Genomic DNA, 15,405 nt, shown 5'->3' on the forward strand with positions numbered 1-15,405 from the left:
CAGTGTTGATTTGGGGTAGCATCGGATGTGCTCTAGGCCTCAAATTTTGCAGGGAGGCTTGGGCACATGTATTCCAAAGAACCCATAAAACGTTTTGGGAAATTACACACAGAGACGATTTTATTAAAAATAATTAATATATTTTAATGGGACCCTAAGTTTAAACTTAGGAAATTAAAAATATTAATCTAATTGTTGGTGTATTAACTTATAGAAGAAGATGAGGATAAAGCTAAAATGATTTTAACGATTGATTAACTTTTGATCTGGGTGGTTGAATGTCAACGAGAATATTATTTAAGGGAGATTGAGGGTCATTTGGAAAACACATCGAGAGAGATCAAGAGATCAAATTTTTGAGGTGAGAAGTTCTTAGGAGGAAATTCGATTGAAGAGATTTCTTGTAGTTGAGGGGCAGGGATAGTTGGGTTAGAGAATCTTTTCCGAAACCCTGAATACTCAGCAGAGAGGCAGAGAAGCACCAGTGGAAGCAGCACAGACCCAGGAAGGACTGACGCTTTGCAAGGGGGGCCAACACATTGCTTGACGCAGAGCCAAAAGGGCCAACGTAGAGGAAGAGCCGTCTTCCAGCAAAAGTCCGAAATTACCAGGGAGCTACCGGATCAACTGGGAAGGGTTGAGATCAGAGCTTTAGGAGGCAAGGAGACCCAGCGCAGAGTTGACGCAGAGCCTCAGAGAGCTCCACGCAAGCCCACACAATTATTGCAAAGGGGTAACGCAGTTGTAGCTGGAGAAAGTCAGTTCAGCTGCAAGATCAGAGGGATTTGCCTGGTGAAGTGAGGTAATCTCACTAAGTTTTCTACCAGTTCCTTTTTCTCTGTAATTGGATTGTCAGACGAGCATCTAGAGTTATATTCAGAACTACTACTTAATAAGAATAAACCCTCAGAACCGCTGCACCGATTTTCCCACATTGGGTTTTTTCTAGGACATTTGTCCAAAAATAACAATGTCATTTGTGTTGTATTTTATTTCTTGCTCAGTCTCTTGTTTCCGATTATAATTTAATTAAGTGAAGGCTGAATTAATTGTGAGAATTATATCACTGCAGCAGCTGATTTACTTTTCCTACTTATTCCACAATAAGTTATTTAAGAAATCACTTCAATAAACATTACAATAAACACTGTTGCAGACATCACACCGTGATGCAAAAACAAACATATGCACAGGAATCAACACATTGACACAGATATTTTGGACAATAGTCCCCGGAAAACCCCAATGTGGGAAAACCAGTGCAACAAGGGAGGATTTTATTATTCAACAATTCTTTAGTACAACAGGGTGCCAAAACTAGCTTACCCATAAAGAGAAAAATTCTCCAGCACTTCTCCCAATCCTAGTGTTAGCCCGACTGACCTCTGCGTGGCTCTCAGACCCTTTGCATCAGCCTCTTCTTGTCTGTGTCAGCCCTAGTCCTCTCTGCATCACTCACGCTGGCCCAGTTATTTACTGCGTAGTCTCCTGCTGCCTCTGCGTCTGCTTGAAGTGCCCTGCGTCTGCCTCTCCTGCCTCAACGCTGATCTCCAATGGTTGATCCCGTCTCTCTGTCGTGCACTCGCTGCCTCCTGACTTCTCACCAGACCACTGGTTCAATTTCCCAGCTAACCCCACTCCAGAAATTGAACTGAGTGGTCTCCCTTAGTATATTCTCCATGTGACTGTCAAGCCTCATGTTATACTTTTCTTGTTGACAAATCAACAATTGAGATTAAGTCCCTAACCAACAGCTAAGATTAGATTTGGCTTGATCCATGACTGTTGGACCATTTTAACACAGTTTTATATTAATTCACATTAATATTTTATTTTCCCTAAGTTTAGACTTAGGGACTCCATTAAAAATATTAATTATTTTAATATCTCCCAAACTGTTTAGAATCTACCCAAACCCTTTCTGGGTATTGGAGATCTCATGTGCCTTAGCCTCTCCACCAAGTTTCATGGCTAGAGCACATATGATGCTACCTCAAATCAACACTTCCTCTTAGCAAGGACTGTGCTCTAGTAATACTCCTCACTGAGTATTACCCTGATCATCTGGCATCGGTCCCTATCCTGATGCTAAGCCTCCCTGGCCAATATCCTCTGCACTGTTGTATCCTTTATTGCTTCCAACGGCTCTGCCACTGCTGCATCTGTACGACAACTCCCTCTGCATTTGTGCTGCTGTTGGTCCTTTGTCCCAACATTTCATCCACATTGCAACTCCCTCTTCATCCGTGCTGCTATCACTGCCATTTCTACTTCTGAAATGGGTTCTTCACCATCCCCATATTTTCCCTGAAGTAGTCAAACTTTGTCTTTCCAAGGGCCTTGGTGAGGATATCCACCACCTGTTCTCCTGTAGGAGCGTAGCTCAACTGTACAACTCCTCGTTGGACACAGTCTCTGACAAAGTGACACCAGATATCAATATGCTTCTACCTATCATGAAACACTAGATTCTCAGAGTGCTTGATGCAACTCTGAATATCGCACATGATCCTGGTCGCCTCCATATTCCTTCTAAATAGGTTCACCAACAGTTTTCTAAGCCATATGGCCTCACACGAAGCTGTGCTTGTTGCCATATATTCTGCCTTAGATGAGCTCAGAGCCACGGACTTATGTTTCCTACTGCCCGAGGAGGTCATTCCTGATCCAATGTTGAAACAATACCCAGAGGTACTTTTCCGATCCACTGAACTTCCTGCCCAACTTGCATCAGTCAATCCACTCAACCTGATATCCTTACTCTTTGTGTACAAGAGTCCAAATTCAATTGTTCCCTATAAATACCTGAGAACGTGTTTGGTTGCTGTCCAATGTGCCCTCTTTGGTTCCACCATGAACTGACTGAGGGTGTTGACAGCGTATAAAATGTCTGACCTGGTATGGACCAGATACATCGGGGACCCTATGAGCTGCTTGTATAGGGTGGGATTTACATCCTTGTCTTTTGATGCATCAATTTTCTTCCAGTTGGTAATCATTGGCGTAGCCATAGGTCTACAATCCTCCATCCCCAAACTTTTCAATATTTCTATAGCATACCTCCCTTGCCCAAGGAAGATTTCTCCTCTCTGCTGCTAAACTTCCAACCCTAGGATGTAGTGCATTCGTCCCAAATCCTTCATATCGAATTCTGTGGCTAGATTCTTCTTGCAGTCCCTAATGAGTCTGGATGATCCTGTTAGAAAGAGATCATCCACATATAGTACTAAGATTAGCGACTCGTTCTCTACGACTAGATAGTAGAGATTGGATCTGCGTCACTCTTGACAAATCCCATCTAGCCATCTATTCGACTGTACCATGCTCTCGGTGCCTGCTTTAGCCCATACAAGGCTTTCTTCAATCTGCGTACATGAGACTTCTTCTCACGAGTTTCAAAGCCCTCTAGTTGTTCAATGTATACCTCTTCTTCTATTACCCATTCAAAAATGTCGTTTTGACATCCATCTGATGGATCTCCCATCCCATCTGGGCTGCAAGAGATATCACAGTCCTAATAGATGTATACTTGGCTACTGGGGCGAAGGTCTCCTCATAGTCAATCCCTTCCTTTTGAGCATACCCCTTAGCCACGAACCTGACCTTGTATTGCTCAACACTGCCATCTGCAACATATTTGATCTTGTAGATCCATCTTGAGCCTACCACTGATCTGTCTTCAGACCTTGACACCACCTCCCAGACATCGTTCACCATTATGGAGTTATACTCCTCTACCATTGCATCTAGCCAAACCTGATGTTGAGCTGCCTCCTTGAAACTGGCAGGTTATCCATCCTGAGCTACTAACGATTGATATCTATTTGGCTATTTTCGCTCCCTCTTACTTTTTCTTGGCGCACCGATGAAGTCCTTTGCATCTCGCAGAATCTGATGAAGTTCCCTCCTAGTTCTTCCTCTGTCAGCAGGTGCTTCTATTTGCTCCTCCTCATCATCCTGAGAATCTTCCCGACTTGAGGAAGAATTCTTCACTTCTAACTGTTGGTTGAAGATGCATAACCTACGACTCCTCTTTCGACTGCTCCTCGGAAGGCATCTCACAAGGTCTTCTGAAAGCTTTGTCCTCTATGAAATTTACATCTCGTCGTACTACTACCTTCATGCTCCCTGGAAGATAGATTCTGTATGCCTTAGCATTCTCACTATATCCCACCAGATATCCCTCTTCCATAGTGTGATCCAACTCCCTCTTTTCTTCTGGTATGTGGCAATATGCTAAACTCCCAAATATCCTAAAATGACTAACTTCAGGTGTTTTCCCTGTGAAGACTTTCTCTGGAGTAATCTTGCCCAATGCTCGATGAGGAGTCCTGTTTTGAACATAGTTTGCTATGTTGCATGCTTCCGCCCACAGGAATTTTGACATATCCTAATCATACATCATGGCCCTAGCTGCTTCTACAATGGTCCCATTCTTTCTTTCTGCTACCCCATTCTACTCCAGATTGTAGGGAGTTGTCCACTCTCTTCTAATTCCCTCCTTAGCACAAAAATCAGTGAAGTCCTTATCGACATATTCTCCACCATTATCTGTGCGAAAAACTTTTATTTTCTTCCCATTCAGATTCTACACCAGAGCCTTGAACTCCTTGAATCGATAGAAAACCTCATCCTTGGTTTTCAGAAAATAAATCCAAGTTTTCCTTGAGTGGTCATCAATGAAGGTAACGAAATACTTGACACCACTGAGAGCTTTGACGAACATAAGTCCGTAGATATATGAGTGTATCAATCCTAGTACACTCTTGGCCCTGTGTTTGCTCCTAGGAAATGCTGCCTTGGCATACTTTCCTAGAGCACATCCCCTGCGTACATCATCTTGTTACGTACTCAGATCCAGAACTCCTGTTATAGTGCTCCTGAGAATTCTCAGAGCTCCATAGTGCAAGTGACCCATTCTTCTGTGCCATAGTTCGTTCAAGTCCTTGTCTCCATGACTGCCTATTAGTGCCATTGGTGATTCTAGTTGTAATCTATACAACCGATTATTTTTTATCCCGATCTTTCCAGCTCGGGTGTTTGACGTATACCTTTTCCTTGATGAAGTAGACGTCATAGCCCTTGCCTTGTAGTTTCAACACGGAAATTAAGTTCATCCCCAATCCTGGTACATGCAACACATTTGTAGCACGAAACCGTTCTCCCGATTCTGTCTGAAAAACTATGGTACCCTTCCCTACTGGAGTACACTTTGCCTTGTTCGCCATAGTGATCTGAAAATTCATCTTCTCTCCTCGATATTCTGAGAAACACTCCTTGATTCTCGTCATATGCCATAAGGCTCCATTGTTTATATACCATACTTTTGATGATGTAGCACTAGTCATACACGCCACTTCTTCTTCCAGCCTAAAAGCCAACATAGAGAAATCGAAATCTCTTTCTCTTGTGCAATCTTCTAAAAATCTGTGTGAGTCCCCTGATGTGGATGCCTCTGCATCGTGGTCTCGACCCAAAATTGATTTTCCCTTCTTGTCTCTATTTACTTCCTCTAATACCATGTGAAAATTCTATCGCTGCAGCAACTAATTTACTTTTCGTACTTATTCCACAATAAGTCATTTAAGAAATCACTTCAATAAACATTAAAATAAATACTGCTGTAGATATCACACCGTAATACAAAAACAAACATATGCACAAGAATCAACACATTGACACAGATATTTTGGACAATAGTCCCCAAAAAAATCCAATGTGGGAAAACCGGTGTAGCAAGGGAGGATTTTATTATTCAACAATTCTTCAGTACAATAGGGTGCCAAAACTGGCTTACCCACCGAGAGAAAAATTCTCCAGGACTTCTCCCAATCCCAGCGTTAGCCCACCTGACCTCTGCGTGGATCTCAGACCTTCTGCGTCAGCCTCTGCTTGACTGTGTCAGCCCTGGGCCTCTCTACATCACCCATGCAGGCCCAGTTAGTTACTGTGTAGTCTCCTGCTACCTTTGCGTTTGCCTGAAGTGCCCTGCGTCTGCCTCTCCTGCTCAGCGCTGATCTCCAGTGGCTGATCCTGTCTCTTTGTTCCGTACTTGCTGCGTCCTGACTGATCACCAGAGCACTGGTTCAATTTCTCAGCTAACTTCGCTCCAGAAATTGAACTCTTGGTCTCCCTCAATATATTCTCCAAGTGACCCTCAAGCCTCCTCTTATACTTTTCTTGTTGACAATCAACGGTCGAGATTAAATCCCTAATAAACGGCTCAGATTAGATCTAGATTGATCCATGACTTTTGGACCATTCTAACATAGTTTTATATTAATTCACATTAATATTTTATTTTCCCTAAGTTTAGACTTAGGGACTCCATAAAAAATATTAATTATTTTAATATCTCCCAAACTGTTTAGAATTTGCCCAAACCCTTTCTGGGTATTGGAGATCTCATGTGCCTTAGCCTTTCCACCAAGTTTCATGGCTAAAAAACATCTGATGCTACCTCAAATCAACTTATACTTCAATATTTACCATATAACACAATAAATAACTTGTATGGATTAACAAGTAGGAGAAGTAACATCAATTCGCTGCAGTATGGGTTCCTCTTGTGGAATTTTCACAGTCAGTGCAGGGTTCGAGAAGGCTAGAGGAGGCCGAGTTGATTTGCAAGGGAGGCCTTCAATCTCAATATTATTTTGCCAATATATTTACTGGAGGATTGCTAGTTGGGCATCTAGTTGTAATAGTTTCCAAATCGCTGAATAATAGAATAAACCCTCATCTGCTACACCAATTTTTACTTGGGGGTTTTCTAAGGGACTTTTAGTCCAAAAATATTGGTGTCAATTTTGATGTGTGTGCATCTATTTCTCAGTTCTTTATTTATATTTCCACAACATATTTTTATTGTGAAGAATGCATCAATGATTTATTCATTATTTGCCATAAACAAATAAACTACTAATAGTTAGAAAAATAAACTCTACTTGGTGCATTTAAGGAAAATTTCACATGGTATCAGAGCAAAGTTGATCATATCAGAGGTTCAAAAGCGAAGGGAGAAATATTGTACAGTTTCAGAGGGAGATCTGAGCACAATAATTCTAGATCTGCACAGGCCAAGCTAGGGGTGTGAATTGCAGAGGCATGAAATTCAATTTCCAGAACCAGTTTGGAGGAAAAGTGGGAATTGCCTCAAAGCAAAATTTGTAGGTAGTGTGGTTTTCAGAAAGAAGTTTTTGAGAGCATATCAGTAAATTCATAGAGTAGATCTAGGTGTAAAAATTTACAGCGAAGGTTTGCAGGTGCATATATGCACAGGGAAGGAAGAGAAAAACACATAGGGAATTTCTAGAAATTCTCAGAGGGTTTCAAAGTTTCCAGTTATAGGAAAGGAGGTTGTGATTTTGAGCATCAGAAGGTCCTAGCAGAGTTTTCAGTCTAGCTAGCGTGAGTTTTGGGGTGAATAATGCGTGTGCCGGATTCCTAAGAAGGACTTCCGTGAGGTAGAGCGAGTTACCTAGTAAAAACAACAAGTAGTGTGAATTCTAGGAAGGACATCGAAGTCAAGTGTAGAAGCAGATCTGTGCATTTCCAGAGGGAGTGTGAGTAGTCGAAAGAAGGGCCAAGTGAGTTTCCTAGAAGAGAAATATATTTTGAGCATTTAGTTCTCCATTTATTTGAGTTTCCCAGAGATGGACACAACAAGACTCAAGGGTTAGGACAGACTTGACAGAGCCTCAAACTTTGGTGTCTGGAAGGCCCGGATGTAATTCCTATTAGATGGGCATGGCCTGAAGGAGTTCATGAAAAATATCATGGCTCAACCAAGATATCAACAATAGTTAGAAAACTTCAGGAAAGAGATGGCCAAAGCCAAGATGATAGTCCTAGATGGGGTTCAGGATCATATCATCCCGCATTTTGCAGATAAGATTACAACAAAGAACATGTGGGATGCCACCGTAAATCTATATGAGAATAAATATGAGAATCACAAAATGATTCTCAAGAAGAAGCTGCAGACCACTAAGATGTAGAAGGGTGAGAATGTTACTTCCTAACTCACTAGGATATAGACGGTCATAGATGAACTTGCGACTGTTGGAGAAAAACCATCAGATAGTGAGCTAGTGTGCATGACACTTAGCTATTTCACCAAGGAGTGGTGTACATTCATTGAGGTAATTTCTAGATGAGACACACTTCCTAGTTGGGAGCACCTATCGAGTGATTTCACTCAAGAGGAGCTAAGGCTAAGTCTCATTGATGGTCCTACCAACAATAGTTGCAAGGGATTGAAGGAGGAGAAAGAGGAGGATAGTGTAGCCCTTGCAGGTAAAGGGAAGGCGAATAATGGTCCTAGTTAGGTACATAACTCAAAAGGAGGAGAGAAGCAAAAGAAGTACCTGTCAAAGGTAAAGTGGTTGGAATGTGGTGAATTTTATCACTACGTCACCCGGTGTCCAAAGAGGAAGAAGGACAAGAAGGGGCAACAACAAACAACAACTTTGGCAAAGATTAATGAGTTGGCCTCTAGATTGGAGGAATTTTCTTTGATAGTAGTGATACCTCCAGATGGAGGAGGAACATGATGCTTAAATTGATCATTATGGGTAGGTTCCATAAGAAAGCAATAAGAATTATAGATTAGATCTAGTTGTAGTTCACATGGATCATTACCTTCACTATGGGGGCCCACAGTACAAAGTAATAGGAGGATTGAAGTGTCAGCAGGACACAATCAGATTCTTATTGAGAATTTTATAGGGCAATGATTATGATTAATTCTCTTTTACTTGATAACTGCTTGTGATGTCCTTTTACTTATTAGTTTGTTTCTTATTATTATGTGTGTGTATCATCAAACAATTACCAAAAAAAGAAGAACAAGAACATAGAATATACGCTGCAAACCAGGGCCAAAACCTCCCCTCTTGAGAGGAAAACCCATAAATCTCCTCTTCCTTGTAGATTCTTCAATTGACAAATGCCATGACCTTAGGACTGAGACCAATACCCTCCAATACCAAGACCAACCTCTTCGGATGATGTGCTATCTTCGATCTAGTCAAACCCAGTCAAAATCTCTTCCACTAGCACTTATTTGACGTCCTGCTACAAGATTTTCAACCTCCTATTGTAGATCTAAAATTTCGGCCTCCTTGTAGTTGCAGTTTCCCTTGTGTGAACTTCGATCTTCTTGTAGAGCCTTCCCTTGAACTTCTTTTTCCTTTCCTTGACTTCTGGAGCTTGAGGATGACCCTTGGTGACTTTGCTTGACATCTTTATCTTATTTTCCCCAAGATTGAACTTGAAGATAGAAACGCTAGGTTCCTTGCAAAAACCCTAGTCTTCCTTTAGCACGTGCGAGAGAAATTAACCCAAACAAAGATCTTCTTCGTCCTATTCCTTCTTTGCTGCCTTTTCCTTCTTATTTCTTTGCTATAAATGAGTGGTGAGTGAATGTGCTTCAAGTAGGATGAGTTCTCTTCTATTTATAGGCTACTCAAGGGTGGACGTGGCTCTTCCTTGAGGCTGACTTGCCAATTGCCAGGCCGACTTGGTTTTGGATGGTATTCCGACACTTTTAAAGACAAAAATAATTTTTTTTACTAGTTACAATGTACCTAGTAGGGTATTCAACTTATGATAATGATTCTTTTGACTTATTGACCTAGGACAAACCCTAGAAGCACCCAATGGGTGCTTAGCCTATAAAACAAAAGACCTTGAGCATGAAACCCATGCTCCAAATAATAATAATTTTTTTCTTTCAATTTATAATTTAGAAGAATAAAAAATACATTTCATACTTATGAAGACCGAACCTAGTTTCACAATTTTCAACACTCCCTCTTAACTAGGGTGGTATTCATAAGAGGTACATGGACATTCTCAATTTGAAGAGATCTCATAAAAAGAGTCAGATTGATAACCCATCTATCTAGCATCATATCAACCAACATTGTCACATAGCAAGGCCTTGACTAACAACTCTATCTCTCCACCAGATCAGAGTACAATGCTGGCAAGACCAATGATTTATAGACTCCATCATTATTGTCTCTCAAGGTACATACTCCACCTGGGTGTTCACCGAGTATGACCTTCTTTGGACTATTCTTGTCTTCGATAGCTAGTCCTCAAAGAATATCAGTCCACGACTACTCTTATCTTGGATGCCCTACCTCATCCTCAAAGAGTATTGGATGCCAGATGGTTAGATAGTCCTCCATTCTGTCTTCCTAAGTGAAGACAAGAATGATGTGCCTATCTCTCCCTCTCAATTAGGGACGATATATCAACCAAGCCAAGCATGTCTCTCAAGTACACAAGCTTCTTGTTAGGAAGAGATTTCGTTAATATGTTAGCTACCTGCTCATCGGTGGAGATATACTGTAGATGCAACACACCATTTTGTGTTAGCTCTCAAATATATTGAAACTTGTTGTTTATATGCTTTGTCTTTCCATGAAATATTCGGTCTTCAGACAATCGTATACAACTAGTGTTGTCACAATGTATCACTGTAAGGACCAGTGGTCCTTCGAATAGGTTGGATAACAACTTCCTTAACTACACCGCTTCTCTACTTAGTTCATAGGTTGCAACATATTCAGCCTCAACACCACTCAAAGCAACTGTCTTGCTTTTTTCTCATCCATGAGATCATGGAGGATCCCAAATTGAAACATCCTCTCGTAGTGATTCTTCCATCCTGTTCGCTGCCTCCCCAGTGAAAATTTCTATATCCAATTAGGTGGACATCATTCCTTCTATCATATTTCAAGTAGCAGTGGATAGTTCCTCGCAGATATCTCAACATATGTTTTGTTGCTATCCAATGATCATGATTTGGCTCCACTTGGAATTGACTAAGATTTTTTATTGCAAAACATATATCTGATCGAGTATTCGCCATGTACATCAGTGAGCCAATCAGTGGTCTATACGTGGAAGGATCCATAAGGCTCAATTTGGAACTCCTTAGTCTCTTCAAGTTCGTGATCATCAGAGTGGTCATTGGTTTGTAATCCATTATGTCAATCCTCTTCAACATCTTTATCACATACTTTCCTTGACCCAAATAAACTCCATTAGGTCCTTGCCAGGCTTCTAGTCCCAAATAGTAATGCATCAATCATAGATCCTTCATGTCAAATTCTTCTGCTAGTTGCTTCCTATATTATTCAATTTGACCTTATACACCTTGTGAAAATTTGGAATCCCAAATCACTACCACAACAACTGATTAAGTTCCTTCTATTTGTTAATTACCGAACAAACTATTTATTGTTTACTACAGTAAACATCGAAACTCATACACTGCAGTCTTCACCATTTAAATGATATGTGGAAACAAGAAACTGAGCAAGAAATAAATACACAACACATTACACCATTATTTTTGGACAAATGTCCTTGGAAAAACCCAGTGTGGGAAAACCGGTGCAAAAATTGAGGGTTTGCATTATTAAGCAATAGTTTTCTGAATACAATCTTTGGATGCCTTACTAGCTATCCAGTACAGAGAATATGACTGACAAAATATTAGTGAGAAGTACCTCACACTATCACTGGTGATCCTAACTGATCTAGCCACAGAATGCATAGTCCCTTACTACCTTTGCGCAATCACTACGTAGGCCCAACGTCACAACTTCTAGGGACAATGTCACTCCTTCTGCTAATCGATTTGCCTCTAAGATTTCGATCTTTTCCTCCCGATCCCACACCTCGGCTTCTAGCTTCAAAAATCAACCTCTCCACCAAAAATACGGATCTCCTCAAGGCTCTGTGCTGCCTCTGCGTTAGCTTACTTTGCCTAGTGTAGCCTTTGTGTTGCCTCTCCTGAATCTGTCTCTGCCTCCTCTCTTGAGTATTCCCGGATCAAGAGAAATATCCAACTGGAATTATCCTTGCCCCTCACTGTAAGAAATCTCCTTGATCGATTCTCTAGCAATTGTCGCATTGCCCTCTCTGAGAAATTTGATCTCTTGATCTCTCGCCTATGTGTCTTCCAAATGCCCATCGATGTCCTTCTTATAATCCTGGAGTTGAGAACCAACGACCCAGATTAATTTTTAATCAACGGGTCAGATCATTTGGACTCGATCTCTGTATTCTTCTATAAGTTTCACCCATAGTTAGATTAATACCCTTTAATTATTTTAATTTCCTAAGGTTAGACTTAGGCACCCATTAAAAATAATTAATTATTTTAATAAAACTGTCTCCAGGTGCAATTTCCCAAAATTATTTCTGGCGATTGTGGAATACATGTGTCCTAGCCTCCCTACAAATGTTGAGGCTAAGAGTACATCTATTGCTACTAGAAATCAACACTCCCTCTTAGCGAGAAATGTGCTATGGCAATGCACCTTGCTGAAGCATCACCCTGTTCCGTAACATATTCCTTTGCGTTGTTGATGTTTGACATCACTGCCCACCAACTACTATAAAAATTTTGCATCTGTACTGCTGCTGACCTTGCCATTGTCAACACTACATCCGTACTGCAACTCCCTCTCAAATTCTGTATTCGTGCTGTTGTTGGCCCTGCCACTGCCAACACTACATCTCCATTGCAACCTTCTCAAACAATTATTGCTATTGCATGAACAACGGAAAATCATCCATAATTACTGAAGAGGTGTTCAGTACGCTGCATTTGCTACTAGAGTTCTGACTACTGCTAGTCTCTACGCTGACCCTATAAAGCCTCAGCACTGCTGCTGACTTATGATCTATGCCAACTGCACTGCTGCCAACTCTGCTCTATGCTGCTTAGTCTCTGGCGCTCCTAGACACTGCATCTATCACTCCGGTACTCCTCTGCACCCACTGACACTGGTCCATCTTGCTACTACTAATCTGGGCTCCCATAGCAAGGTATTGATTCGAGAGGTGGAATCCTCAAGGATCCTGCCCATCTGCAGTTCTTTCAAACTACGGTTCTAGATCACCCCACCTCCCTCTTGGAGGTATCTGGGATGTATGGGAAACTCCTCCTCCTTGATCTTTGCAGATGCAGCCTTCCGATCATGCTTCTCGTCCTTGTCCTTCTTCTTGAGAGGACACTGTGTAGCATAGTGACCAAATTAACCACACCGAAAGCACTTGATATTCGTGAAGTCTTTCTGCCTCCACTGATTTTGCTGCCCCTTAGATGCGAGGGCTGCATTCTCTTCCTCCTCCTTGGGCTTCGTTCCACTGCTGTTGCTGCCATCAAGTTTACACTTGACCAAGTCTCTCCTCATCTTTTCTTGTTGAAGAGCGGCCCACATCCCTTCCTAGTCTAGCAATCTCTCCCTACCCAGGATGCTCTGAACAAATACTTGCTACTCCTCTGAAACTGAATTTAGGGTCAGTATTACCATCTCAGAAGACTGAGGTGTTGATGCCATGGCTGCCAATGAATCTTGGGTTTCCTAAATCCTAGTCAGGAACAGATCAATGCGCTCTCCCTTCTACATATGTGTGGATCTCATCTTCTGCTCGAAGTACATCTTCCGCTGCTCGAAAGATCCTTCGTACAACGTGGTCAATGCTTATCACATCTGCTGGGCAGTATCCTTGCCGATAATGTGACACACGACATGATCTCTCACTCCATCGAGGATCAATCGTTTGGCCTTTTCCATCTCAGCCTTGTACTTCTTGAGCGGATCTGGATCGCAGAGACAACTAGTGTACCATCGACGTAGGTCTTAAGATCGTGCTCATCTAGAAGGAATGTGATCCTCGCCTTCCAGTTCACATAGTTGGATGCACCATTCAATGGATCCTGATCTCGTAACCCACTAGTTGCCATTTTCTCCAACAAAAAATTCGAACTGCCTCCTCACTCCTCTGTGCAACACTACGTTGGCCTACGCACTCCCTACTGGAGTTACTAGATCAATGCCTTTCTGTTGCTGCTCAGCAATAGGGAAATTGGACTTCTTGGCTGGAAGTCCTCTGAGGAAGGATTCCCTCAACAATGTCTCTCTTCTTCCTTTTAATGTTTTTTTCCCCAGCAACTGCTGTAGAAAATTGTGTCACACCAGAAACCTCCTCTTCGCTAAATCTTTTGCGCTGCTCCCTCTGACACAGGCAAACTTCGATTTGGAAGTCTTACCTTTCTATCGACTCACTTAGAGAGAGACCTTCCTCAAAAATATTTTCCCTCCTCGCCTGGACTGTGCAATCCCTTTGGGGATTCGATTTGTTGCCTATGTAGCACTTCGACTTCCCTTCTTCTCTTCAGCACTGGGCTCTTCAAGCTTTGCTCTCTTGCTTCACCTGCAGCTCTGATACCATGTGAAGATTCAGAATTTCGAATCACTACCACAACAACTGATTAAGTTCCTTCTATTTGTTAATTACTGAACAAATTATTTACTATTTCCTACAGTAAACACGAAAACTCATACACTGCAGTATTCACCATTTAAATTATATGCGTAAACAAGAAACTGAGCAAGAAATAAATATATAAGACATTACACTATTATTTTTGGACAAATGTCCCCAGAAAAACCTAGTGTGAGAAAATCGGTGCAACAGCTGAGGGTTTGTATTATTAAGCAGTAGTTTTCTGAATATAATCTTTGGATGCCTTGCTGGCTATCCAGTACAAAGAATATGACTGATAAAATATTAGTGAGAAATACCTCACACTATCACTAGCTATCCTGACTGATCCAACCATAGAATGACTAGTCCCTTGCTGCCTATGCGTAGTCATTGCATATTCCCAATGTCACAACTTCTAGGCACAACGTCACTCCTTTTGCTGATCGATTTGCCTCTGAGACTTCGATTCTGTCCTCCTGGTCTCACACCTTGGCTTCTGGTTTAAGAAATCGACCTCTCCAGCAAAAATAAAGATCTCCTCAAGGCTCTGCGCTGCCTCTGTGTCAGCCTACACTACCCACCGCAGCCTCTGCATTGCCTCTCTTAGATCTCTCTCTGCCTCCTCTGCTGAGTATTCCCAAATCAGGAGAAATATCCAACCGAAACTATCCTCGCCCTTCACTGTAAGAAATATCCTCGATTGATTCTCTAGCAACTGCTATGTTGCCTTCTTTGAAAAATTTGATTTCTTGATCTCTCTCCTATGTGTCTTCCAAACGCCCATCGATGTCCTTTTTATAATCCTCTAGTTGAGAACCAACGACCTAGATTATATTCTAATCAATGGCTTAGATCATTTGGACTCAATCTCCGTCTTCTTCTAGAAGTTTCACCCACAGTTAGATTAATACCCTTTAATTATTTTAATTTCCTAAATTTAGACTTAGGAACCCATTAAAAATAATTAATTATTTTAATAAAACTGTCTCCATGTGGAATTTCCCAAAACCATTTATGGGCATTGTGGAATACATGTGTACTAGCCTCTCTGCAAATTTTGAGGCTAAGAGCACATCCAATGCTATTAGAAATCAACACACCTGT

This window comes from Pinus tabuliformis, chromosome 8 (assembly GCF_031772625.1).
Source record: "Pinus tabuliformis cultivar Carrire ecotype Pingquan chromosome 8, CPIR1, whole genome shotgun sequence".
Lineage (NCBI taxonomy): Eukaryota > Viridiplantae > Streptophyta > Pinopsida > Pinales > Pinaceae > Pinus > Pinus tabuliformis.